The sequence below is a fragment of the Calonectris borealis genome, chromosome 5, assembly GCF_964195595.1.
Source record: "Calonectris borealis chromosome 5, bCalBor7.hap1.2, whole genome shotgun sequence".
NCBI lineage: Eukaryota > Metazoa > Chordata > Aves > Procellariiformes > Procellariidae > Calonectris > Calonectris borealis.
Window position 1 is genome coordinate 47,104,747 of NC_134316.1, and position 27,661 is coordinate 47,132,407.

A 27,661-nucleotide genomic window follows, 5' to 3' on the forward strand; every position below is an offset into this window, starting at 1 on the left:
TAAACAAGCCCTTGCCTTTCTGAACAGGCTGAAGCACACAAAAAGCGTGCGCTGCCAGCGTAGCAGGTTAATCGCTTATTGACCATCGTGCCCGGCGCAGGGGAATATACCCTCTGAAGGTCCCTGCACCGCCTGTGCGCGCAGGATGAGCCTCCCTTCCATCCGAGGGTAACAAAAAATCCTCCAACCCACCGAGCTGTGCCGAGCACACTGGAAGTCAGGGTGGCAAATGACAGCAGTACGCATCAGAACAGGAATAATGCAAAATTATGCATGCGGACACACAGCTGAGGGGGAGAATCCAACTTCTCCCAGTTGTGGCAGACATTAACCCTTCAGCGTGTGCCTGCAAACTCCCCGAAATCCCCAAAAGAAGGGATACGCAAGACCAGACAGACTTTCTCCCCCCCCGCCCTCCTTTTCGTGAAAACTTCTCATAGCAAAGATAGCCTTAAATGAGCACATGATACAGAATACGGGCTGGGTTTTCTCCTTGCTGACTTCAGTTTCACAACCCTGTGACTCCATTTGCTTTGGTGGTGTCACTTCTGGTTTATGAGGGAGGGAAAAATCAGGTCCCCAGGGTGCAACTCGGGCACCACACTGTAAGTGTTTTCCTGTAAAGTGGTTCAGTCATACTCTCAGAAAATAGCTTGAGCCAAGAGTGATTTTATAAGCTTAGAGGAAAGTGTCTCAAGCAAGACGCCACGGCATGGGTTGCGAAAGGCTCAAAACACCATATATACCCTTTGCCCTAGACTTGTTGTAGCAATCTGTGACTGCTGACATCTGTTAACTTCAGCAGACTTTCTAATTCTATTTTTAAAACAGCAAAATTCAAGTACTTGCAACAGATAAAACTGAGTAAATGAGCAAACCATCCTGACAAGAAAACCTTCTTCCCATGCCCATTAAACCTGAAATCCTTTCAAATCTTTTCTAGCAGCTGCAAGCATCTTTCTGAAAGTTTCTGGACGCCCGTTGGCTAGCTGCACAGCAAGGAACAGAAGCCTCTAAGGACGCCTGTCTCTCTCCTTGCAGAAAGAAAAATAGAGATTAGATTTGTCAAATAGGGATAAGGAGTTAACGGGGCCGATAAGGTTAGACATGCCAAGCAATTCAGCAAACAATTCTGGAAAGAACGATTAGATCTAGGCTAACTAAGTATGATAAATGTTGACTTTAACCCAATTACTTACAATGATTTTAGAGATCTGAGAAGAGCTGAGCACTACAGAGTTGTAATCAATGAATGTGCACGGAACTGGGCAGGCTCCCTTCCTCACCGCGCCTCTCAAAGAAACAGAAACTCCAGTTGAACACATCTTGGGAAAAGGTCTCTGAATTTTTCTAAATTTAAAAACTTTGTTTGGGCTCTAGCCAGGTCTTAGCAGCAGAGAAATCCAGATCAGTTCCCAAAACTATTTTTTTTTCCTATTTCAGAAAACTAGCTTTCCTCAAAGACTTTCATGGTCTTATGCGAGTTAGAAGACCATGGAGACATACACTTGGTCTGTGCTCTTTCAGAAGAAAGCCTTTTCCCCCTACAAATAACATCAACGGGAATCGTCAAAAGAAAATATTTGTCTTAGAGAAATGCTCCATTCCTTTTTCTCTAATCCACAAGCCAAAGACCCCGAGGTCATTTTCTACTCATGCTGGTGCCTCCCCACTTTCTGGGGCTCTGCACCGGCACCCCATAAGGGTGAAAGTCACACCAGACACAGGCCAGCCCGAGGTCTGTGGCTTACAGGCTTGACACAAAGATCAAGGGGTTTGTGAAGCCAAGACCATTTTCATCAGATTTATAAAACTCTAGATGGGAAAAATATCGCCATCTCTTAGCTGCACACCACCGCATGACATTTAATAACAGCAAAGACAACAACTGTACGTTAGGCCAGAGAGTTTCTCAGTCAACTTGGCTTTGATGTACGTGGCTTCAATAATAAACTCATTTGCTGTTCGTGTTTTCATACTGAGGCCTTATCCAGAAGGAATACTGGCTCCTCTTTCTGTTTTTTCCAAAGCATCTTTCAACTATGTCATGAAGCATATCAACCTAGTTTTCTTCATCTAATTTAATTTGTGGTCCTGGCTTGTCATAGCACCAAAATATTTGTTAAAGGGCATACATACATTCACACGTGATTTAACAAACTATTTTGGACAGGGAAGTTTTCAGGGAAATTGCTTGGAGAGGATTAAAAGAAATTAATGCTATTTTATTATTAGGACCTGTAGAACATAAATACAGCTCCCAGCCATTTTTCCTTTTTCAAAAAATTCTGTACACTAGAAAAAGCCTTGAAGTTACTGCAAATTGGCAAACTCCACACCCAAGGTTTATTTTGTAGAAAAGAGTATGAAAATATTTTTTTATTGCAAGCGTTCAGAGTTACAGTGTTCTTGAATGATGCTGGATGTCTAAAACAGAGCTGAATGTAAACAGGATGCACAAGCATGGCCTGTGCTGAACCAGCAAATTAAATATAAAGAGAAATGAAAGAGAATTTTGCTTCAAGATTGTGCGCTCCCTTACAACTACAGGATCATGGTGTCTTATGTGTATTTTCTCCTTGCAATGCTTTTACGAGCCAGGGCAAGTCTAGATGCTACAGAGAGAGAGCTGGAGCTCTCAGAAGCATCTGGCTGCCCAGAAACCCGTGCATTTCCACTCGTGCTGGACTCTGCAGGGTGCAACCAAGCTCCACATGCTCGGTCGCTGTATAACCAGGGTAGTGCCTGCCCCAGCCCTGCTAACGAGCCTCTCAGAGGCAGCTCTTTATTAGTAGCAGCACAGCTCTGTGTTTGTACATGTAAATGAATTCCAGGCTAAGCTAGCAGGCAACTGTAGTAGCAAGCAAAATTCCTCCAAATCGGCTGTGATAGACCCCAAGTAAGCACTGCGCTCCTTAGCGTGTGTGGATACACAGACTCCATTCAGGACCACCAACACAAGGGAAGGAGAGCTTAAAAACCTAATGACCTGTATTTTTTTCTTAAAGGGTTTGTTTAAGGAAGGTTGGCTGGCAAGCAGGTGAGGGAAGGAGAATTTTGGATGGGTGACATTCGTTGATTTAGAAGTTTTTGTATTTCAATGGCTTCATGGTCAGAAATTCACCTTCCGCGTAGGTGACGACACAACTGATAGACCTGGAAAAGAAGTAAGTGTGAAACAGCAATGGCTAAAAGAATTATCTGAGAATAAACTACTCAGATGCACAAGTAATCTGTTATCTCCAGGAAGAGGGGTGAGACTTAAAAATGGTGTGGGAAAGAAACCATGTGAAGTGATGAGTCAGCAAGTAACTGGTCAAAACATCTTGCTTTAGCTGTGGAGCACTGGCCCTCTGGAAATCATGACTGGAGCAGAGCCTCATACTCTCCAGGTGCCCCTTTCCACCCGAAGCTCAGGGGCACCGACTTTAACCAAAAAGGCCAGGGCAGACACCGGAGAGTCTGCCTGCTCACTGAAAGATTAAACATTCCCTCCTATGAAAACCAGGCCAAATGAGGCATGCAGCCACTCCTGGGCTCTTCTTCATTCCCTAATTTACCCTGTGACACGAACACCGCTTGCACTTGCTGGGAATCAGAACAATCATTTCTGTTCTTTAAACAAAGCTCTGCTGGGCTTGGGTGACGAGATGCTCAGAGCCAAGAAGCAGGTGGGCTCATTTTGCTTGGCAAGGATTCAGAGCTGGCAGTGCCTCGAGGGACAGCAAACCCAAGCGATGTGCGAGGGTTTAACGACACTCAGTCCGAAGCAAATTAGGAAGACCCCAGAATGGCGTGCAGTGAGAAATCCGGGCGGGGAAGCAGATGTGCGGAGGGCTCTCCTGCTAGGGCAGAGGCAGGCAGCAGCGGGTCCTGCTCGGGGGGCGAGGGGCGGCCAAAGCTGTGCTGACCTGCTCTGTCCCAGCCACCAGGATCACAAACCCTGCCTGCCACTTCCAGCCAGCACCGGCTGGCGGTCAAGTACAACTGATCTAAGCTGTTAAAAGCCGTTTCTTTACTAATACAGGCAAAAATCATCTTTGGGCAGGAAGGCAGCTTAACGCAGTATGTTAAATCAATCCACCGAAGTGTTGAATTCGTCCATACAGCCAGAAGAAGGAATAAAGAGAACAGTCTCCAGAGAAATTAAGCTGCCTCTAACCCTTCTTATTACCAATTACAGCATTTGATGGCTTACTCAACAAGGGGCTAAATACCACTTTGCCCTAGCCCTGAATTCGCACAAAGGTATAACATTTGTTTGGCCCCTGACTTCAGACTTCGCTAACAGCTATTCCTGCTACATGGATTGCACCCACAGGAGAAAACGATTTTCAGGAGGAAGTACTCAAAACCAGAAGAGCGGTTCTGAGGCTGTTTGGCCCTCTTCAATCTGCAACTTGGTTTGCTGAACTCTTCTCCAAGAGCTTGGGCTCATTTGAAAGAAATTCTAACTACAGCAATCTCAAAGAGAAACGGATCTCAGCTCTGCAGGAGTCAATTTGCAGTACCATGCAATACCTCAATACCAGAGGGTTTCCCTTTCCTGCAATATTAATTCTCACTGATCTGCATTAGTACACGATGTTTATGTTAGTGCAGAGGAAGAGTCCAGTGGTTTGCGGGAAAGAGCGGATCCCGTGAGACAGCCTGTTTTAAGCCCTGCTTTACCACAGATTTCCCGAGTTATTTGGGTAAGTCACCTCTCTGGGCTGCTTCTTCCCATCTGGGGATAAAGTCCCTGCCCTGCTGCGAACAGGCTTGCAAACCCCACCGAGTGTTGCGTGGCTAAACTGAAAACCAGGGTGGGCAAAGGAGGGTGGAAAAAGATGGAGGCTGTCCAAACTGATGGAAGAGCTCCCACACGCAGGAACACATGTTACCAGCCGTGTCTTCCATCATTTACTCCTTGGTTGGTCGGATTTTTTCCAGAATACCAGAATCACTGTAGTAAAGGCATGTAGTAAAGCACAACTTCTACAGAGAGAGCGCAAGCCCCAAACTTCTTGACCATAAGGTGTATTAGCACAAGCACTGCCTTGCTCCAGCTGATGCTGCTGACTTTCAAACCTTTCTACCGATGCTCTTCAATTGTAAGATACTCGAGTGATGATTAAAAATGCTCGTCACAGAACATCAGTATTTACCTATGAAACTTATCTCCTGGCTTATGCAAAATACTGGCACCTGCTTTGTCCTGGGCAGAAGAGGAAAGAAACAGGAGAGAAGAAAAGGGGCAAAAACTGCAGGGAAAAGGAAATCCCCAAACCTTTCTATGTACCTGATAAAGAATAGCAACTCCATGCTATCTGCTGGGCTCATGAATTGTGAAATCCCCAGAAAACCTAATGGTAGAGCAGGGCATGAGCAAACAAAGAGGTAGGACCGAACAAATGTAGTATTTGAGGGGTTAGAGGCTAGAGGATGAAATGGACACAGGTATCTCCCTTCCCCCTTAAAAAAACCTCATACCTAGTACAGGAACGGAAAGTTTGTTCTCCATCCCATGCACTGTGGAAAAAATTCAAACTAGCAGAGGAGCGCACCCCCACTATTGTATTTCAACTTTGCACCCTAATTGGGGAAAAGAAAAAAAAACAACACACCACCAAAAGAGACAAATCATGGTGGAAGGGCATTGAAGAAGACATTGGCAGCAAAGTAAGAGGAACTACATTTACGAGAATTCCTTGTAAGCACCAGCCCCTGAAAAATAAGCTGAGACACTGCTGCATATAGGAAAGTAGCAAAGAATGCCTTTGGTATATTCCTTTCTCAAAGGATTAGAATAATTTTCTTTTCATTCCACGTGAAGATTTACAGTGGGCTTTAATTCCCTGCAAAGGAGCAAGCAGCACTCCATAAAGGATGGACATGGAAACTATGCAGACAAGACTGCTGTTAGGATAACATTTACTTAACTCTAATTTTCTGGTGACACATAGAAGTGTTTGAAAATAATAAAGGTTGTCAAAATATTTTCCATAATAAACTCCTACACACAGCACATTTGCAAGACCAGCGCAGTTCCCTACCCAGCTGGTGCACTAGCTGCTACCAAGAGATTCACTGATTGCTAAGATGCCATCCCAGCTCGGGCGGGAGCCTCCCTTCTCGCTACAGGCTGAAGCATCCCCCCTCCTCGTCGTTACGCTGTTGACCCTCAGCAAGCACAGCATCCTGCATTCTCACAAGTGGTGGCATTGGGTAGCGGAGGCTTTCTCACAAAGGGTAACTACTGATCCCAAAGGCATCAACTCCCCCAGAACAATGGCAGGGGAAGGCAGTATAGCTCTGTAACATGTCATTCCTCTGGGCAGGCCGGGGAGGACAAAAGCAAGGCACAACTCCCCTGCTTTACTTCACATTGCCATGGGTACATATGGAGGATGCAAGGGTATAGGGGATTTCCATTTTTGCTAAACATCAGTGGCAAGACAGAAAAAATAAATTCTCAGTTTGAGAATGGCAGATTCATTCCCACCAGGCAAGCTACACTTCCCATCCCTGGTTTGGGATACAAGCTCTGGAACAGAAATCCTGAGGCTGTTTATTTCAGACCTTCATTTAATGCCCTAGTAAAGCTTCTCCTCCCCCCTCCTTTTTTTTTTTTTTAATTGGAGATATAAAAAGAGAAACAAACAAAAAAGCCCTCAAAAACCCACAACAGGGTGAGGCGCCCGTGCTCTCTGCCATAATAACATTCGCTAATTAAAACACAAAGCAGCCAGGGCTGCAGGATTAATGGACATGGTTTCCTCTTTTCAAGTCTCGCCCGCTGACAGATCGCCTCATTCCTTCCTTGCTCTTGAACCTCTCAGAAAAAAAAAAAGAAAAAATCCAGTTTGCTTATCTTACAGTGTGGGGTTGCCATGGAAACCACATCCCCCTGTGAGATGCTCTGTCATAACATTTCAGCACTGTATGGAAGGCTTAAAGACACAGCATCCTCTGCTCTGAGGGCTCCTGAGCCAGCCAGAGTCTTCACAGATGAGCAGCTGTCAGCCCTAGTGAAAGTCTGGAGTTGGGAGGGGAGGGAGAAGCAACAGCAGGAACATTCAGTTGCCCAGTTCTTCGCAAAAAGCTGCCTCTTGCATTGGCAATTAATATTGACCCACAAATACTTCAGTCTGGTGTAAGACACATTTTGCTGTCTGGAGAACCTGCCTCCCGACAGGCTGCTGAACGAAAGAGGGCTGGCACCAAAACATAACCCCATCATTCTACCAAGGCATAGCACAAAGCACCTCTTTAGTCAGGGTTTTATGTCAGATGAGTCTCTGAGCCCTGTTTTCTCGGTTCTTTCGTAAGAAAGGAGGGAAAAAGTAGCAAGCACAATAATTGCCCATAATAGGAACAGGCCTCCTATAGCCTGCTCCTTAATTACAGGGAAGGCTTCCAGGCTGTAATCACTAGGGGTCCAGATGGAAGTTCTCCAAGCTCTTTGAGGGACAGAATGTGTCAGTTATTAATTAAACATATGAGGCAATTAGCCTCAAAACTTTGTAGTAAATCACTACAGCTGTGTTACTTTCGCTTTTTCCTGTGGTGAGTGCAAGTCAAATGCACAGTGCATTTCCCAGGGGAGTCACGAGGACTGCAGCCAAAAAGCATTTCCAAACAAGACCTTTGTTGCTGGGTGGGAAAAGTATCTGCAGAAAGCTTGTTTTCAGAAGTCAGCTACTTCACAGTCACATCCCTCACAAGAGGCCACGGATTCTGTGTATGATAGCTCTTCACCGCTCAAGCCGTCTGGTGTGCAATGCAGCCGAATCCTCTCTGCCACCCCAAGCAGCAGTTGTTCTGGTACAGCAGGAGGAGGAAACCATTCCTGTGGTTAACGTGGCCCATATTTCAGCATCAGCTATCAACTGTAATTCACTGTTCTGGAGCTTGTCAAGACTTACATCTCAGTAGACTCCAGCACATGTGGGACCCTGTTGCTGGTTGATCACACATTTGAAAATGAGATGCTGTGTTGCATTCTTTGTCTATCTGCGAGTTCAGAAACCAGGCCAAAACTACCATGGTTGTTAAAACCCAGTGGGTGATTTATTCCAATTTTTGTATTCACAGACAAAAGCTCTCTCGGTCACATTAAGATAGCCTGACGTCAGTGCATTGTTAGTCTGTGTTTTACTCCGTGGTTCAGTGCCACGGTTGGAGATTCTATCATCTACAAAAACCTCAGTTTGTTTCCCTACACTTTTCTCACATGTAGCTGACAAATGATGCAATAACTCATTATTGACAATTGAGGTGGTGACCTCAGCCCTGTTTTACTCTAAGATATAAAGCACTTTGACCCCTTCCTTAGACATTTCAGCATGCTTGGAGAATACACTGAGAAAACACATAGGAAAACTGGAGAAGAACACCACATGCAGCCTACAATCAAGTGCTGTAAGCTTCCCCCGTAGTTGGCAAAACATTGCAAGAGGAGTCTAGGAGGGTCCTTTGGAGTCAGCAGCCACTGAATTCTCAAGAAGGATCGGCTGCATCGGGTCTACCAGCAATAAGTGATGATTGCTGGCGCAGTTCAAAGAACACAGCAGCCTGAAGGAGACCCAAGCCCACTGAAGGTTATACAAGTTCCAGGAGAACACACACCCCCTCTTGTCGTGGAAGAGGACAGAATAGAGCCGATAGCACGCCAGGTAGCCGTTTACCTTTAGGGCAGTTGACTTTAACAAGGCAAGAAGTGATTGATGTGTAGGACAGCAGTACTTCCTGGGCAGGCAGCTCTCGTTCATAGATCTATTTTCCCCCTTTGCTCAACAGGCCAGCTCTGAACAAAATAAAGCGGCCTTCTACGGCAAACCATATTGCTATGTTGAGCTTTTTATGATAAAAAATGGATGTAGCTTCTCATGTTCACCCCATCCCTGTCCTTGTAACTCATGTTTGACTGCCATGTAAGCAGAGAGACATTTAATGTGAAATTTTTGCAGATTTTCTTAAATGAATTCTATCAAATCCAAACTGAAAGACTCAATACTAAATATTTCTGAAAGTACAAGCTTTCAGAATGTTTGCAGACAGTGAACAGAAAGTAAAGCAAAATCTTATCACCGTCTTCGATCAAAAAAAGTCTGACCTGAGTAAAGTTTAGTTGAATGATGTCTTTAGAATGGATTTCCAATGTCTCTAAAGCTCAGAAACAGGTAGATAAAACTCAGTACATGCAGCCACACGTATCACATCTTTAATGGGACTTTTAATAGGACAATCTCCCTGCTGTTCATTGGGTTGGAACAAACTTTCACTTCTTTGCATAGCCTGTGCCATTCTCAATGTAGACTTGATAGCATTTGCTCAGCATCCCAAAGAAAAAGGCAGGGATGAAAAGAGAGCTTCTGTTCCATAAGAATAGAAATGCACTTTAGTTTCACTTTAAGGTTTATTCCAGAAAAGAAAAAAAAAAAACAACCACAAAAAAAACAAAAAAGAAAAAACCCCAACCCCCAGGAACTAAGTCACTTGCTATCATCCCCTTCTAGAAAGGGGCAAGAATGAACTTTCAGCACGCACCAGTTTTAAGCTGGGTTACTAAATTGGGTGTAGAAAGTCAGTCATTGTACAGCCCTGCCCAGAATAGTCAGTATGTTACAGCAGAAACAGTATTTCCATTTTCCCTAGCCAAAAAGAATTTGATAAGAAACTTAAAAAATGAAAGTAATTTAACCACACTAATACATTTAAACCTTGAGGGTCTTTGACATTCATGAAAGCAGGGAAGTTGTTCAGCATACAGAAGGTTACCCAAGAGTAACCTGATAAAAAAACAAGCATCAAAATCAACCCAAACATCAAAAGAATAATCTCTAATTAAATATGCTGGGGATTTTGTCAGCCTATTACCAGCGTCTTGATGATCTTTTCTGATTTCCCAGGGCTCAGGCAGGAATAACAACATTAAATATTCTGTGTGTACTTGGAAGAGAAGAAATGAAGGAGAACTGACACAAATAGCTTCAAATTACTCCTAAGATCCTACACCTTTTACTTACAAAAAGGTGGAACTTCAACTTGGTCAACTTGGAACATATTGTCCCTGCCAAACACGCCCTGAGAACACTGCGGCCAAGGAGCTTCTGTTTCCTGGAGCTGGCTGGCAAGATGCTACACCACTTTGTGATGCACAGGCAGACTGCTTTTGTCCTTCAGAGGTTTGGGCTTTTTGTAACGGTTCTGGACCTCTCTGCCTAATTGCACCCACTTCATCTGTGAAGAGAGATTTATAATGGAACATAATTTTGAGGGATTAACTTCGACGCTAGTACATGGCCCATGCAGAAGTGACAGCAAAAAATTTATATTAGCTGTTGCTCCTGCCAAAGAATAACAGAGAAGCTTATTACACAGGCAATCAAGCTCCCAAATTAGAGCCGATTTTCACCCCATGCCACTTTACTGCTGTTAATGACGGGAAGCAGCAGCAAAGATGAAGCAAAAAGCCATCAGGAAACTAGCTTTCAATTTTTATTGTTGAGGGGGGCGACCAAAGTCCTTGTTCAGGTACAAATCTCAAAGGCAGCCAGCGCTGACGACAGACCACAACAGAACTGGAGGAATGATCTACTGACCAGGGTCCTCACTGAAAGGTTCTCAGGGCACTTCTAGTCCAACGTGTCTCATTCACAGGGCTAGGAGATGATCGATCTTCTCCCTTCCTTCCCCCTGCCGAAGAATTCTCCTAGAAGCTGTGTCCGAGGCAAGGCTGAATGCTTTTGGGAGCCACAGCCACATTTATCTGGCACTACTGTCTCCTGGAAGGGACATAGCTACAGCAGAAGCAACACAGGGCTACTCCCTATCTCCTGTGACACCCCTAGCGACGTGAGAGCACGTTCAGCAATTTGGGACCATCTGTGAGGACTGTCCCAGCCCAGAGCTTAACTTGAGACATTTAGATTTGCGTTTTAACCCATGGAGACCCCGGTACTAACTGTAATGGTAGCCGTCATGCGCCCACTTGCAAAAGGAGATAGGTAGGAGTACAGGGCTCTGTCTAGACTTTCTCTACCACAAGCCTCTTGGAACAGACTGCAAGTGGACAGGACTTTCACTATGAACAAGCTGTGAACTATGGTGCTTAAAATACTGCCATTGCTGTGATTCACTACCAGCATGATGCTACTGACGGACCTGAACCACTGGAAGCAATGGAAGAAAAATAAATCTGGAAAAACAAGAGAAACTGGGCCCCCTCCTAGTATTCAACAGAAGAAAGGAGGGTTCTTTGGGATCTGTCATCTGAGAAACATCCAAAGGCTCAAGCCAGCCTTAAATATACACAATATGATGTGTTTTGTAGAAAGCAAGGCTAGAAACAAGCCCTCTGCCCTAGAAAGGCCATGACATGTTGTCACCAGAAAGTTCACACTGATCACGTTTGGCTTCGCTCCAAAGAGATCCTGACTCCCCAGGTCACCTGAACAGTTTTCTGTTCCCTGTGCTTTCCCATGTGTTGTGGATGCCTCCTTGCAGTTAGGTAAAAAATTCTTTCCTTTCTCCTGACTTTTATGCCTTACAGGTAAGAGGCAACTTCTGTGATAGAAGTGCAGGACTCAAGTGCCCATCTACACAAAATCACTCCTGTTCAAGTTTTCTTTCAAAAGCAGGCTAATGCCTTGCTCAGCTCTCACTGAAATTAGTTGGATTTCTTCTACCAAGTTCCAAGCTGGAGCGTCTTAGCTGAAATGGTGTATATATGTTAAGTTTGTCCATAGTTTGGACAGAACCTCTGTGGATTAATCCAACCAAATAAAGATGGCTGTCATAGATAATTGAAGACCCATAAAAATGAGGCAAATCTCCTTGCAACATGCCTAAGATGTTACAAGTAAAATATTTCTTCTTATTCTTTTATTTTCTGCTATTTGACACCATGCTTTCCACATGGATTGGTCGTTGGCCTCAACTATAAACCTCTCTATATAGTCTCTCTTAAAACTGTTATTTAGCAAGACTGGTTACCTCTGTTCGCACTATGCGTGGCCATTGCTCTGGCTGAATAGAACTACTTTATAGAGAATACTCAATTATCCCAACATCTCTAAGTGCTGCCGAAAGAAGGCACTGCAGTCGGAGGCGGCAAGGGAGAGACCTGTCCTTAGATCAACTCTGACACAGGAGCGCCGCGGTCACGTCGCGTACTCCTGAGCGTGGCGAGACCAGGCTGACAGCTCTGTGACATCCCTTCTGTTCACTTGCTAATAGAGTCTAGAAGAGCTTTTTATGGTAGCTGGCAGAAGCAGTAACAGTAACGTGAGATACGTTCATGCTACACTTACTTCGCTAGTGTTTGCTTTAATGGCGTACTTCCATTTCAAGGTAGACCCCCCTCACCAGGGAACGCTCAGATTAGCCCAGCACAGCTACCTTTAAGGATTCGAAGACCTACCTGGTAATTTTGCTAAGGAGTAACTGTGACTTGCCACTCTGCAAACTGGTGGGTCAGCCCAAGGTACAACATGAAGGGACTACTAGACGGATATTTAAGTTACGGCTTCAAAATAGTTATTACGCACCGAATAAGCAGCCCCGTGGGTGACAGACGGGAGGGCAGCATTAAACAGCAGCCAGAAGGTGAATGAGGTGAGGGAACAAACACGTGGTTGTACCGTGTGCTGCAGGCACTGCATGGGGCTAACGCTGGGGAAGGGGAGCAGGCAGAGATCACAGCTCATTAGCCCCTCCAGAAAAATCTGCTCCCAGCCTCCAAAAGCACTGTCTTCAGAAATCAGCCAACAGCTCCTTAAGGTACAACCTCACGGTCAACACCGCAACGTGGGGAGGGGCGTACCCGTCAGGGATGGCTCCAAAGTGCTACGCCAGCAGAAGCAGCAAAGTAAATTACAACACTGTCCTCAGTGCCATTACAGAAAAAGAATAGCTGGAGACAAGATTCTGGAATATGAATTGCTCATAAGGAAAGTGAACACCATACTGTAATCCAGATAACAAGGCATATTTAATGTATGTATAGCTGTGGTGCCTGATAGCACGGGAGTCCATTAAAGGACCAAAGGCTGCCAAAAATGCACTTCAAGAGAAAAAACAAAACATAACCACAACAAAAGCCATATGAAGCCACACACACAATGGAGAAGGGGTTAAAACCAAAATAAATTCCTGTGCATGAGGCCACAAACTGTACAAAGGGGCCTTCAGGACCACCAGCTCCACTGCTGGATACTCGCATCTGTGGCACGTGCAGCAGGGCCAAATTAAACACTCCACGGCCAGGTCTGAGTAAGGTGATATCGTAGTGCTGCGTGGAGATGCAAGCTCATGTTCCAGCAGCACTGTGGACACTGCATCCTACCTATTTAAGGCTCTTTTTACTAGCTGCACTGATGCAGTTATATTACTTCCAGTTCCAGAAGCACTTTTCTAAAGACTGTCTCTGGCATCTCTTCAGTGCAGTACAGTCAAGGGTAAAAATAGCTTTGATACCTCTTTATCTTTCTCTTCCCCTCTTTCTGCAGTTCTGTTTCCCTCCTTGTAAAGAGGAGAGCAACATCAGCTAAGTCACCCAGCAAATGTAAAGTGCTTATGGTTCCTTCTAAAAAGGGACACTACAGCCACGAAGCTACCACTGCAATTAGTGATTTGAAGTCTAATGGAGCAGGAAGCAGCAAACCGTGCAATAAAAGTTTTAGAGAATATCCACACTAAGCACCCCAAGGGCACACAAGGCTAGAAGCAGCTGTGGCCATACCAATTTCAAGGTCCCCAAGATGACTTTTACGTGCGCCTGACAGAACCTGCTTCATTCAACACCTTCCAAGCCTGATTGAATCAGACAGCCTCAGCGGTTCTCGCATACAAGGCATGCAAGTTCAGCAGCTATGAGCACTCTCTTCAGTGGTATGCCCTGGCCCTTTAAGCTTGCTTTAGGTATCCCACTTGAAAGCTATAGAGCTTCATTAAGCTATCCAGGGATACAGGTCTGACCGAGCCAGGCAACATCTCCACAGCAGCAGCACCGCTAAGGGCAGGATCACGTCTTGCTTTTCTGCCCTGGTTCCGGCTGGGACAGAGTTAACTCTCCTCCCAGTGGCTTGGGGGGTGCTGTCTTTTGGGCTTGGTGTGAGAGGAGCGTTGATGGCCCCTTGATGCTTTGGCTGTTGCTAGGTGGTGCTTGCACCGGGAGGGGGGAGCACAGCCGGGGTGGTGGACCCAGCTGGCCAAAGGGGTATTCTATACCATGCGACATCATGCTCAGTATAAAAACCAGGTGTGGGGGGGGGCTCGCCCACACGCCCTCGGCGAGCAGTTGCGTTGTGCATCGCCTGCTTTGTGTATTCTGTTGTTGTTGTTCTCAGTGTTATTCTTACTGTTCTACTTCGTTTTATTTCAATTATTAAACTGTTTTTATCTCAACCGGGGAGCTTTCCTACTTGTGTCCTCCCGATTCTCTCCTCCATCCCACCGGGGGAGGGGGGGGGAGGTGAGCGAGCGGCTGCGTGGGGTTTATTCGCTGGCTGGGGTTAAACCACGACATTTTCATACTGGGCTGGCGGTTGGAGCTGGGAGCTGGTAACCCAGACCGGGAATCGGGAGCAGCCACTAGCGATACCGGCTGTGGCACAGACCTCCTTATCTACGCAACTTTGCTTTGGCACCTCCCACGGCAGCCCGTGGTACCTCTGTCTCTCAGCTTTCTCATCCAGGTAACAGGGGAGCACACAGCGTGGAGTGCTGGGTTACCTATGGTTTGCTCACCACTAAAAAGAGACCAAACAGTATACTTCCTCGGGTAAATACATCAAGAGACAAGCTCTAGTCCCAACTTGAAGGATATATGAAAAATTAATATCTTTGAGCCTCCTTCATACCCATCAGAAAAATCCACCCACCCCTGTAATTTGCTTTGAAATAAGGGAAAAAGCACTAATTGTTCAGAATTATTCGCTGGGTGGAACACCAACATCTAAGAGCACACATTCTCTGCGGACATGAACTTGCTCTATCCCAGGGTTTGGGAAAGTACCAGTTCCACTGGTGCACAGCACTATCTTTTGAAAGCCTCACCGCAGCACGCACTACATGAACTTGCCTGCCTGAGCTTAGATTTTAAACCAGAACAAATATATTACTGTGAAATGCACAGGACACGTCTGAGCACGTTATTTCCAGCCGATTTTTCTGTGAACATCTAATAAAACTGAAGTTTACGTTAAACATACACTGAGGATTTTCTTTCTTTTGAGGGCAATCAACATCCGAGTTCCTCTGCCCCAGGAGGTACTGGCACAATCCACTCTGATTAGACTCAGGAGGGGGAGCAAACAGACAATTACTCTGATAACAATCTTATCTGAGGACAGAAATGAGATTAGCTGCCTAGCTGCAGTGATTCTTCCTCAGATATAGCGTTAAAAGGACTGACTAATACAGAATAGGACAGAGAAGGAATTTCCCTACGGAGCATGTTGGCAAGTAAAGCGAGGTGCAATTCCTCTCCTACTGGTCCCTTTCAAGCAGCGAGAATTATCTGTTCGGACCGAGTGGCCATGAACAGCACAGGTTCCGGGCTAGACGTCCTCCAGGCAACACAGCAGCTGGGCAATTTCGTCCTTCTAGTTTTCTACTGTTACACAGACTCTTACGAGCAAAAAGCAGCGAGTAAGATTGGCTGGGACCCTTCCCTGCCGACAGGGAACAGCTCCATCCCGCCGTCCTTCCTACTATTCCATTTTTGCCGTCTCTCAAAATTCTCCGATGGCAGAGCACACATGAGCATTCCATGAACCTAATGAACAATGCTGTTGGGAAGTCCTCCTCAAACAGTTTTGATTTTGTTTTTCTAACTCGATCCCGTTCTTTTTGTTATTCCCTTTACGATAGCCAAACTAATCCCTCTCCGCTGGGTCTTTACAGCTGTCACATCTCTGGAACAATCTCCAGTAACAGATAGGGCAACATCAAGGAATATTAAGAGAACTTCTCTGAGATAAGGATCCCAGAGAAGTCAGCACTTAAATCTCACAAAGACACGATAATTAATATAGTAATAGGACAGAAGCCAAACTGCTCAGGAGGTTGCCTACACCATACCTATACCAACAGGTTTACACTGGGGGCTTATAAGTATTCCTTGCAATGGACACGACAGATCAGACTTCTTGAGGTGCCAACTTGGCTGCTGGTAAATCCGGATGCTGTAGGCTCCGCTCTGCAGCGGGGGAAACGTGTGCGCGTGTCGAGGGGCAGGGGGGTCTTCAGCAACCGAGCTACAAATTTTTTATCTCCAACACAGCAGTTCATGAACCCTTTACATTGCCCAGTTGCAGGAAGGGAACAAAGTCCTACAAAACACAGATTCACCAGAAACGCCACGTCCAAAAAGAATAACAATGTCAACAGCCTGGGTGAATCAAGCTGATGGCAATTTGAAAACTGATAACAGAAAAGTTGCAAGCAAAAAGGCAGAGAGGTAAACTTTCTTCCTGCAGTATGACAGCATCGTGCTTCAGTATTTGCAGTTTTCTTTACACATCTATTTAGACTAAGATGAATATCCTTATAAAAATACATAAGTAAGGAGGAACAACTGCTATACTTCTGCTTTGCTGATCTGAATTCACAGCATTTATTTAGTTATAATCCATCGTATAGGAAGTTTATTTATACAGACAGCGATTTCTGGAATTCTGCAGGATTAGTCAATCTACAGCATTCTCAGTGCACGAATTTTAGCATCAGAATTACACTGCCTGGATATTCAATGCCTAGAGTAAATATTTGGGCTGATGAAGGTTAAATAGATTAGTCAAGATGAAGCCAGGGTTCTCTGCTTATTTACTCAGAAGCTTAAATATTGCTCCTCTTCTTTACAGAAGCCCAGTTTAGAAGAAAAACTCACAAAAGCAACAAATGAAACGTTCTTACCCAACCCAAAGTGAGACAGCACCAAGATTTCTGTCATCTTCAGCCTGGGTACGCATGTGACAAAGCCACACACTGAATCACAAATCTCTCACTCCTTGGCCTCCTTGTAAGAAACGTGCAGAGGAGACAACAGCTTCAGCACAAGCTTGCTGCTCTGAGTTTCAGCTGCACCAGGGAAATGGGATAAACAACCCCCCTCCCAGTTCTATTCAAAAGCAAGAGGGAAATAATTGGTGTGAAAACCATTTGCAGTTCAGTTACACTTTTGAGATGTGAAGAGGCAGTTATGCACAAGGCCGTCTGAGAACCTGATCGTGTCCGTAAGTCCAACTGTGGAGAGGATTTCCAAACGCTCCCAGCAATGCCACACATCAGCTTTCATCAAAATCAGCAATAAATTCCCAGCCATCATCGGCAGAGCAGCGTTAAACTGGCAGGATCCAATTCTGATCCCACCTGCTGTATCCCCCAAGCTCGCAGTGCCATTTTTCTGTGGCACGTCAAGTGCCGATCCAACGTCCCTCCGCTGCAATAGGCTTTGAATCAGTCGGTGAAGGAACAGCAGTTAAGCAGCAGAGTCAGAAAGCAAAACTGTTTGGTTTCGCTGTTTGATATGTGTAGATTAAGACTGAAGGCAAAAGGACAAGCTATTAACAAACAGAGAAGACTAGTGTCAGCAGGTGCAAAGCTAGCACAAGCTGAGAGCTTGAGGAGGAGCAGGCGGGCATCAGGAGTTCACATTTCAGTCCATTTGTGCAGTTTCAATTTCTGAATCAATTTTATTTAAAGGCACAGACATTAAAATGTTTTCTATTAAGGCACCAGGAAAATAGAACTTGTGTTTCAACTAAATCCCTCTGCAGAAAACGACTCCCACTTGCCGGCTTTCCACCCTTCGCTACCGCGCGCCATCCGTCCCCACTGAGGTTGTGTCGTGTTTACGGCAGTCAAGAAAATTTGTGTACAAATTTCAGACACTTTGGAAGAGGAAAAAGTGCCTTCCCTGCAATCCACGTTTACTCTGAACAGCTGTAACTAACGTTCCTAAGAAGCTCTCGGCTGACTGCCTTTGAAGTCTGGAGAAAAAGGGGAGGGGAAAAAAAAAAAAGGCTCAACTTTGAAAGCTACATTTCTTCCCTTAAAAGAAGAAGTCTCCAGGGACTCGAGAGAAATAAAAAGCAAATTCTCCAGATCCTTATCTCATGCTATTTTTGAGAGGCTTTTGTTTTGTTCCTTTGCTCTTGTCATGTTTTGGATTAAAGGACTTCCACAGACGCGGCACACGTGCAAGCTGACCATGCACCGTGCTGGATTTGTCCTGCCGTGCCAGGCCGGGGCAGCCCCCCTGCCTCAGTCCCAGGCCTGCCCAGGGAAAGCACAGCACAGCGGCAGAACCCAGCGTGAGAAGGCAGATTTTATGGCAGGCAGCTTGCAAAGAGAAGTTTTGCGAACATAAAGCATTGACCCAAAGTGAATTCCCACCCACAAGCACTCCCGCAGCAAGTCCTCCCTTGTAATGGGTTGGGGTCTGGTCAGCACTTGAACGACATGCAGACGTGCTCCCCAAGAGCCCTTGGAGTCGTGCTGTGGCCTCTCACACTGCTGGGGTTGGAAACACCGTTATTTCAGCAGACACAGCTTGCACTTACCCCAAAATTGTCAGTGGTGACTAAGTTAACTTTAACACTGCAAAGAGGGGCTGCTTTTCCTGTTTTACTTCCCTCTGTCTGCTGCCATACCCTCGGCGTTCCTTTCCTCCTCTCCCAAGCTCAGCTCCTCCTCTGTCAGTCTGCCCTATTAACCTTCTCCATATCCCACCCCCCCCCCCCAAATATGCACATTATTAAGCATCCAGAGCCTTTTGTTCAAGGTCCTTAAACAAAAGCACAGCTACCGCATTTCCTGGCAAGAGGTGCCTTACACCCAGCAATCTCTTAGGGCAGCTCTAACAGACTCATTTCTCCCAAACACAAAAACGGGGCATGCCAGACAGGCGAATTCAAGAACACGTCCTTTCCTGAATTCCACAGAGCAAGATAAGCCTGTGAGCCTTGCACTTACTTTATCTTAACTAAGAGGCTTTCCCCGTTCTCCCACTCAGTAAAAGACTAATTATTTACCACTGAGGCACAGAAAAGGTTAAAGTTTCCTCTGTCTTGTCTCAGCTCCCTTTGCAGATTAGGGGAAAACAATGAAGTCTCCGCACTTCGTGATACTGCTAATGCTTCCTGCGGGGGCAGCCGCGCTGGCTGCAAAGAGGATTATGATTACGGCTCAAAAGGAGCGTGCGGCGTACTGCCGCAAGAGGCACAGGCTTATCAGAAGAGAAACCAAGCTGCCCCCAAACGATGCACGCGGGACTCCTGCCTGCCTTCAGCTCTGGCTGATGGCTCTGCCTCAGATCACACACCCGCTTAGCAGGAGTGATAAAGCAGCAGCTGAGCTTGCAGGGGGCATGGGAGGGGGGTAAACGAGTAACACTGTGCAAGCAGCTTGCGTACGTTCACCATCAGAACGCACAGCAATGTTTACAGATCATCCCATCACATTCATCTGCATCAAAACACGGAGCTGGCCAGGGCACAGCAGAGCACAGGGGCTGTGCATTCCTGGCCGCAGTTGGAAAATCTTGAACGAAAAAGCGTTGGTGGAGCTGTACTAGCTGTGGTGACACTGGTTGGGCTTCCACAGGCAAGACTATAAAAGCTTTGAAAAGCACAGCATCACCAGTTGGAGCTGCTCTGGGCAGAGTTAGCTTTGAGGTACAGCTTCAAGTGCTGGTGAAGGGCCTCTCTCAGCCCTTTCAGTCTCACTGCTGAGCACAGAGCTGACTCCGTCGAGGAAAGAATAAGAAATTGCCACTGAGCATTCATAAGACACATTTTCCATCACTCTGGGCTCTCTAAGGTACTATCAGCAAGATAGCAGTTTACTCACACCCATACACCTCTACCAGCTATCACAAAAGAAAGGCAGCACAATTTCTTTTTTGTAATACCAAGGCTTTGGCCAAACTAGCCACCAAAAATTCCTTGGCTTCAAGGAGTGCTTAACCCAAGCGGCAGGAGGCACCTAACCGCCTACTGCCTGGCTCAGCACGCCACTTCTTCCCTCTTCATAGTTGCACAGTTCAAACCAGCCAGCACGAGAACCCGAGTCCTCCTGAAGTCTCACGTTTGGGGTAGACACATCCTGCTGATGTGCGAGAGGGTTTTGTTGCTGTTGCTGTTGGTTTGTTTTTTTGTTTTGTTTGGTGGTTGTTTCTTTTTTTTTAAACACTATCACTGTGCTTGTTCTTCTCAAAGTTATTTGTACAATCGATGCAAGCTGAAGTTACACAGATATTCCCCCTCACCCCTAATTCTGTTCAGAGGGGTTTAATAGCTCCCTGTCTGTTTGCTGGAGGCTAGAACAGTGAGCAATAGCATTAATGCAGGCTCTCCTGGATTTTTACAGGCTTAGAAATCACTGAGCTTCACCCCCCCAGGCCTAACCCAGCGTGGCACTGTCTCATTACACAGTGGTGTTCTAAGCAGTCTTTGCCACCTCCCACCACAAAAGCCACAGACCAAACCCTCCAACCAGTCGTAATACTGGTTGCAACAGTTTTAAGATGCTCACAAGGCATTTCCATGAATTGTTGCATGCCTTAAACCAAGCTGCTTGGCTCCTGCAGAGGGCTAAGGTCTCTTAGAGTCAGTGAAAGTTGGATGCTTTTCACTAACCGAAACAAACCTTCTCGTGCTGGTACAGTTCATGGGCATCTCTACTAACCTTTGCTGCTGGGTGCTGGACCTGTCTGGGTTCCCTCTCTATCCATTTTCCTTGCCATTAACCTCTGTGGAAGTGAAGAAGAAATGGAGCTGAAAGACCAAAGATTTGGCTGGCTTATGGCTTTTAAAAACAGAACACAAACTAAACCAGAAACTTTCCCATTAACCTGCCTTCCACAAACTTGTGCTTTAAGGGACTTGTGAGCCCCTGCAGAGATCTGAATTCCAATTGACCTATGTTTCTGACGCTCCCTTATTCTCTGAGAACAATGGGGGCAGAGACATTTGCAATAATAAATTAGAGCCACTGTCTTTCAAATCTTGAATCAAGTCATCATGTGGGCCTTGGAAAGGCAAAACGTCAGTGCGTTTCTCCATTTCACATGCTGAGAGCCAGGTGACTTAAGGTATGCAAGGAAAATTCATACCTCAGAAAAAATGTCCCGCTTGATGGTAAGTGTTTTAAAGATTATCTAAGAGGATTAATAGGATTATTTGATAACAGGTTCAGCACAAGACAACAGTGAGAGGAAAGGCAACCTCAGCAAAGAGGACCAACACAAAAGCAGCAGAAAAACAATCAAAAGAAATCCATCAAGGCGAGGGCTGAATAAGTAGGCTTAAGAAAAAACAAACCGATAGAGCGAATTCAGGTCTGGATAAAGGCACTTCATCATCACCTCTGCAGATAAGTCATTTTCTTTTTGGCAACAGGGATATTGAATTGTATCGGCAGCATCAGGACAAGCTTTCCACCCAAACCTAGTCGATCCGTCCCTGCTCCTTCCAGCCTCAGTGGCTCAGATGGAGACTTTGACTGACAGTGGCATATATCATCATACGATGGAGACCTTTGATACCCTCTGCAAAGGAGACCCGTCACGGGATGGGCTGTTGATTTAAAACAAAGGAAAAGCAGACAAAGTAAGCCCGTCCCTTTGCCAGGCTACCGCTAGCAGTGATGCAGACAGAAAGCGTTTTGCAAAGGACCGCTCCCAACATTTGGGCAGAACCAATCAAAACTGCTATCCAAGAGAAGGCTGGAAGCAAGGAATCAAAAGTAGATACACAGGTAAACTTTACACCTCTGTACTGTTTGAGAATGCATAAACTCTACCTTAATCAAGATTTAATTGAAGATACAAGTTAGTTAGATAACTAAACATCTGACTTTCAGTAGAGACGAGGTACACAGAAAATTGCATTGCAGCCACAGTAAACAGGAGAAGCAAGAACAATTCATCTCAAAACATGTTGTCTTCCAACACGGGCCTAATGCCAAATGCAGTGATTCACGTTATGACCTGCACAGACTCACCAACGCATTCCTCACCGGTCATCTCTACCACAGCAACAATGGAACCAGGCTGGACTGAACTGACTACGTCACACCGAGGAGCTCCACGCTTCTGCAGCCTCTTGAACCTCCTTACCCGAAGGACATTTAGCACTCTGAACGCTTCAAACTGGGGAGTGCTTGCTGCCCTACCTCACTCTGCCTACACAGAGACTTTGGTATATCAACTTTCAGAATGCAATTTATACATTTCTAAAATCAGAATCCCTAAGCTCTTACAGAAGGAAATGAAAAATATTACTGTCAAAAACCCATCAGACCTAGAAGCCTAGGTGACTGTCACACATTAAAGAAATTAAAAGGCTGCATTTGAGATAGGGATGGGAAGAGCATATACTATCTTGAAAGGCTCTGATTAAAGCTCTTTTACTATCAAAATTCAATTTCTTTCAGGTTTTGCAAACAACAGTGGCCTTGAGCTGAATGCTGCCAGCCTGCCTGCAGCCTTTGAGGAGATTAGGTTGTTAACGCCCAGCTACGAGAACCTTAAATCCAGTATTAATCCTAATTCCCATTTAACCACATCTTCATTGTGCAGTGAAAGCTGGCTGTCCGTGAACTTGCACATGCATTCTGCCACGTGCAATGATCTGTGTCACAAAAAACAGATGCTAAACCTCATGTATGTTTAAGAAATACATTCTGACCTTGGTTTCCAGAAAATCCCAGTAAAGGAGAAAGACTGGAGCTGGAGAAAAGAGTGGGCCAAGCTGGAATGATTGCTGGGAGATGATGGGAATGGGATAATTTCCAGCCTAAAAGCTTTTAGCAGCCAATAACAGGAGGTTTCAGCCCTAGCTTAGAAGAAAAGAGGATGCATAGCCAAATCACAAGGATTTGGAAGCATCTGTGACCCTGGCCCCATAATGCTGCAGTGGTGCTGCCAGTCTCACATCACCAGTAACCAAACCACTCGGATGATAACCACTGGGACTGCAGAAAGCACTGCCCATCATCATGGCCACGTTCACTCTGCCAAGATAAGGTTTTGGGGGCAAAAGATTCAACCTTTCCTCTGAACAAGCCCTCATTCTCCTCTCCTCCTAACGGTTCTGAAGCCAGCATGGCCCACCAAGGCGAGGCCTTCCCGCTGCCCACCACAGCAAAGGCACCTCCTGCAATTCTTGGTCTCCTCAAGTTGCGCTGACACAGGCTCGTTACAAAAGCTTTCGTTAACAGCTAGCTCTTCCTACTGCAAATGCAGGGGAGCCGAAGTGCCATCCTATGTCCTTTCCAACATCATTTTACACCAATTCCCTTTCAAACCCCATTATGGCAGCTAAACCAGGCATGGCTCCAGGCTGCCACGGCTTGCTGAATTGTCCACGGGCAAGAACAGGTCATTCAGTACCTCCCGGCATTCCTAGGCAAGGTACTGATCCTAGAGACAAAGGAACCGAAGATGAGGACAGACTGCTGCTTGCTCTACTATCAAATGGCACAATTTTAATTCAGTTAAAAAAAAAGTTCTCACAGATATTTGGAAAAACCCCAGTAATGTTTCCTGTGTTTAAAGCACAAGAATTCACTGTAGATGAAAGGAACCTTTCAGGAAACAGATTCCCAAGAGAACAAAAACGTGTTTGGCACCAGTGCCTGTTACAGGCAAGAGGACCTCCCTATTGGCAAGGGAGTCAACATCTGCTGGAAAAGGCAAACTTTCTTTTTTTTTTCAAGTAGGTGCAATAATTGCTGAAAACCTCTATTTCCATCAGCCCCAAATTCAGCAGCCTGAACTCCCCAAACTAAAACTATTATGAGATTTAAGGACAATATTCTCTAACTGGAGGCACAAGTAGATCTTCCTTCTCCTTGCAACTGGCTATGACCTATTGCTTGGTCACCAGGACACACAAGTGGAGGCCCAGTAAAGTTATGGTACACTGGAGTAACGGGAGGCTGTACATCAGCTGAGCTGTGGTAGCTCTCCATGTGCATGCTCATCCCCTGCAGCTGATGTGAGGTAATTTAATTTAGCAATGATAGAGTTCAGCTAAATTGTATTACCTTTCATTTGCCATGGGCTAAGACCACACACCTGGACCACACCGCATCCAACAGCTGGTAATCTGACTGAGCGCCTGGCTTCTGGAATACTGCAGACTGGTTCATATACCCTTTTTGCCTAACTTCAAGCCAATATTTGAACCAAGCACTCTCCCTTTCCCAGAAGGTTTCCTACCCATCATGCTGGTGCATATCCTGGGGCAAGGTGTCTTCAGTCTTGGGAATCTGGAAGTACGAAGCTTCTTGGTGGAAATAATTACTACTACAATGAAGACTGAAATCTCTCAGAGCATAACAACTCCAGTATGCCAAGCCTCTACTTCTCTGATAGGAGAGCACAGATATGTCCAGTCTGAGCAAACGGGGAACTTCCCCTCTGTACTGTCATGGGCTAGATCTCTTACGACCCTTCTCACCTCAGAAACATAGGCTAGCACGTGCAAACGAGGCCAACAGCTTTGGGATGGCACCTTGCAAGTTTTAGGCTGTGGTTTCTGACAACCAGCATTTCAGCACCCCTTCTTTCCAAATTCAGTCAACAGAAAGGAGAATTGGGGCTTTTAAATTATGCAGGCAATTAAAAAAAATAAAAGGAAGAAGCCAGAGATTCTTATTCTGTTCTGCACAAGAATTACTCTCCCGAGGTAAATAAAACAAACACCTCCATTGCTTTCTGTCGAAGAGGGTGACCCATCCCCTTCCACTAAACACCCTTCACAGACCACGCCTGCATATCCCACTACCCCTTTGGCCAGCCCAGCAACCTGCTCCACAGGCCTATCCAAAAGCCCAACTCTAAATGGCATGTTTCTTCAGAAATAGTAGAGGATTTTGTTTTGCATTTGTGTTTAGCATTTAATCTGCAGAGATTAACTGCATACTTAATCACAGAAGTGAGGCTGACATGTCATGTACATACATTCCTCTGTAAATCCTACTTTCCCCACTGCCAATACCTTCATCTTCTAGCATGGAAGAAGGGGTTGTGGTGGAAGGATGCAGCTCAGGCTCCCTTCTCTTTACACACATAAAAAAAACAAACGGAAACTGCAAAGCAGTTGCACAGTTTAAGATTTTTGCCTGCAAAAAACTACAGACACAATAAGAGCCATCCATTTATGCAGGCAAAATCTTAAGTTTTCATGATTAAGCAAAATATACTTTGTGCAAGAAAACAAGTAACTAACTTAGAAAAAGGTAACGAGATTTTTTTCCAGTGATCACAAACATTTCAGGGGGAATAATTTCTTATTGTTTGCAATACCTAAAGCCACCCATTGAGGAATGTAAGAATCCGAGAGCGAAGAGTCCACTGAAAACAGCCCTTAAGTATACATGAGATTGACAAGCCGACTGTAACTGTCCGTACCGGGAAAAATGCAAAGGTGGGGCAGAGAGTATCTATTACTTCTCCCAAATATGTAAATACATACACACTGTCTCAAAATAATAAATTTGCTAAAAGCCACACAGGAAATCACGGTCAACACACATACTAGATGTCGTAAGGACCCCAATGCTTAGTGCACTATGCACCAGCTGTATCTTCATATCGTTTAGAACAATCCAAGTCAAAACAGTTTTCCCTAAAGCTGATTTCCCCAGTGTCCAGGCCAATCTCACTTAGGATGCCCCGAGCAAAGCAATACCTCATCACACTCATGCTGAATGAGAAAGGAAAAGCCTATTCCACAATCTCTCACTGCTATCCCGTCCTTTTAACTTGCTTCACTGATGTCCTCCTGGTACCAATCCCAGAGAGATCCCTGCAGCAATCCTTTTTATGCTGCCTGCCCTTGCTCCTGTCCCCAGGTGGTACATGTTGGCAACCACATCTTCAGCTGCAAAATGGAAAACACTGATGCTTTAACAATATGACATCAGCTGGCAGCTAATTTAACAGTAAATATGCCTTAAAAAAAAATTAAAAACAAAGCAAAACATTGGAAGTTCCTTGAAACCTGAAAGCCGCAACCTTAGTGGCAAAGATAACCCTGCAGCTCAGTGATTCGGGCTCTCCTGGGAGCTGGAATGGCCTGGCTAGTCCTGATTAAAAAGATAAGCACAGACAGACCCATTGCTCTAAGATATTTCAGACACAGCTAAAGGAATGACTGAGTCTCATGGGTTTAATAACACTCACAATTTCAGTTATTTATATCACCAGTTATCCAAGTATTTACCTGGCTCCAAAGCGGATACATTAACAGAATCTCTGGGGAGTTGCAGGGGATACTCCTAACATGTCAAAAACCTCAGCCAAACCCCTAAATAAACGGACCAGAAGTTCCTCACAGATGCAGCTAGTATCTCCAAAGGAAGATGCCTGCTTGCCTCCTGCGCAGACTTGGGCAGCAACAGCAGGGTAGCCACAGCAGCACAGAGCTCCTGCAAAGCCAGGATCTGCCCAGCATCTGAGACAAGCCTTGCTGCCCAGGTCACAGCTGCCCTGCCGCAAAGCTACGCAGCACTGATCTGCGTGTCCACCCAGAGCCCACGTCTTCCCCTGGTTAGGATGGTGAGGCAAGATAGCCAGGAGAATCAGAGAAAAACTTGGTGAAAAACTAGAGTAAGCAAAGGAAGGACGTGCCTGCACTACCAGACTTGTCTTCGACCTGCTGCAGGTAGGGTGAGCCACCCGGTCCCAGGGCCCCTCAGGTACCTACCTGACCAGATGAGTTGTGGCGTGGCAGAACCCCCCGGCAGACCTCTCGCCACAACAGAGGCAGCCACTGCGGGCAGGGTGCGCGTCCCAAAAAACCGGGTGGGGAAGCACCAAGCCTGCTCCCTCCGTCACCCCCAGAAGGGGCTGCAGGAGTCACCCAGCCACAGCAACCTGGTTCCGACTTCATTTTTCTGGGGAGAGGGGGAGCTCCTCAGCCCTGTGCTAGCCTCTCCTGTAGGATGTTGGTTGCAGGGAGTACCTGACCTACACCACACCTGCAGATTGGCTCAACTGAGCATACAAGAGTCGTCTGTCCAAATGATGGGTGCACCATTCTTCCTTATCACTGGGAGAAATTGTGGCTAACAGACGAAAAGCTACTTAAAACTTAACTTCTGTCCTTTTGCAGTTGAACAACATAGTTCTTGCCTCCTCAACAGCTCCATACGTTGAAAGGGTTAAAAAAGACAGCAGAACCATTAGCATTTTGATAGCTTTCCACACATGCATAGCAAAAAGTCTTTAAAATTCATTGCACTGAGATAATCCTTCAAGTCTAGCATTTCCTCCTCAGCTTAAGGCAACCAACTGGTTTTCCTCCCCTTAATACCTTAATAGAAAGCTCCAAGGAGTTGCCAGGCTAGAAGTCTCAAATATGCTCACGAAAAGCAGAGTCCTGAAGTTCAAGAGAAGCCATGTAAAGTGTCTGGGGTTTAATTAAGAAACAACTATAGGGGCATCATCTTAGATCCTGCAGCCCCCCTAGAGATCCTGGCTTCTGTACGTCGCAGCTCACAACACACGCACACGCTGTTTTCCTTCCAAAACGCTGAGCACACACAGCCCCCACTAATTTCAGCTGCCAGGGAAGGTACTCAGCATCTCTGAAGAACGAACAAATTCAAAACCCTGACCCTGATTCAACACAAGCTCAGGGACTTGAGCTCTCATCAAGAT

The 27,661-nt window shown here is 45.7% G+C and overlaps 1 protein-coding gene across 10 annotated transcripts in view; it reads right to left on the reverse strand.

Moving 5' to 3' along the window:
- The window catches only part of TSPAN18 (tetraspanin 18), a 135,470-nt gene that overhangs the window by 81,957 nt on the left and 25,852 nt on the right, over nt 1–27,661 (reverse strand). Inside the window, exon 1 of one of the 10 annotated variants that reach the window (XM_075152343.1) lies at nt 21,994–22,217. The exons of 7 other annotated variants lie outside the window; for them this stretch is intronic. The gene's annotated coding sequence lies outside the window, so the exon portion shown is untranslated. Of the gene's footprint in view, nt 1–6,858; nt 6,925–20,676; nt 20,917–21,993; nt 22,218–27,661 lie in introns of those variants that run through there. 2 more of the 10 variants (XM_075152341.1, XM_075152342.1) reach the window with 2 other exon arrangements.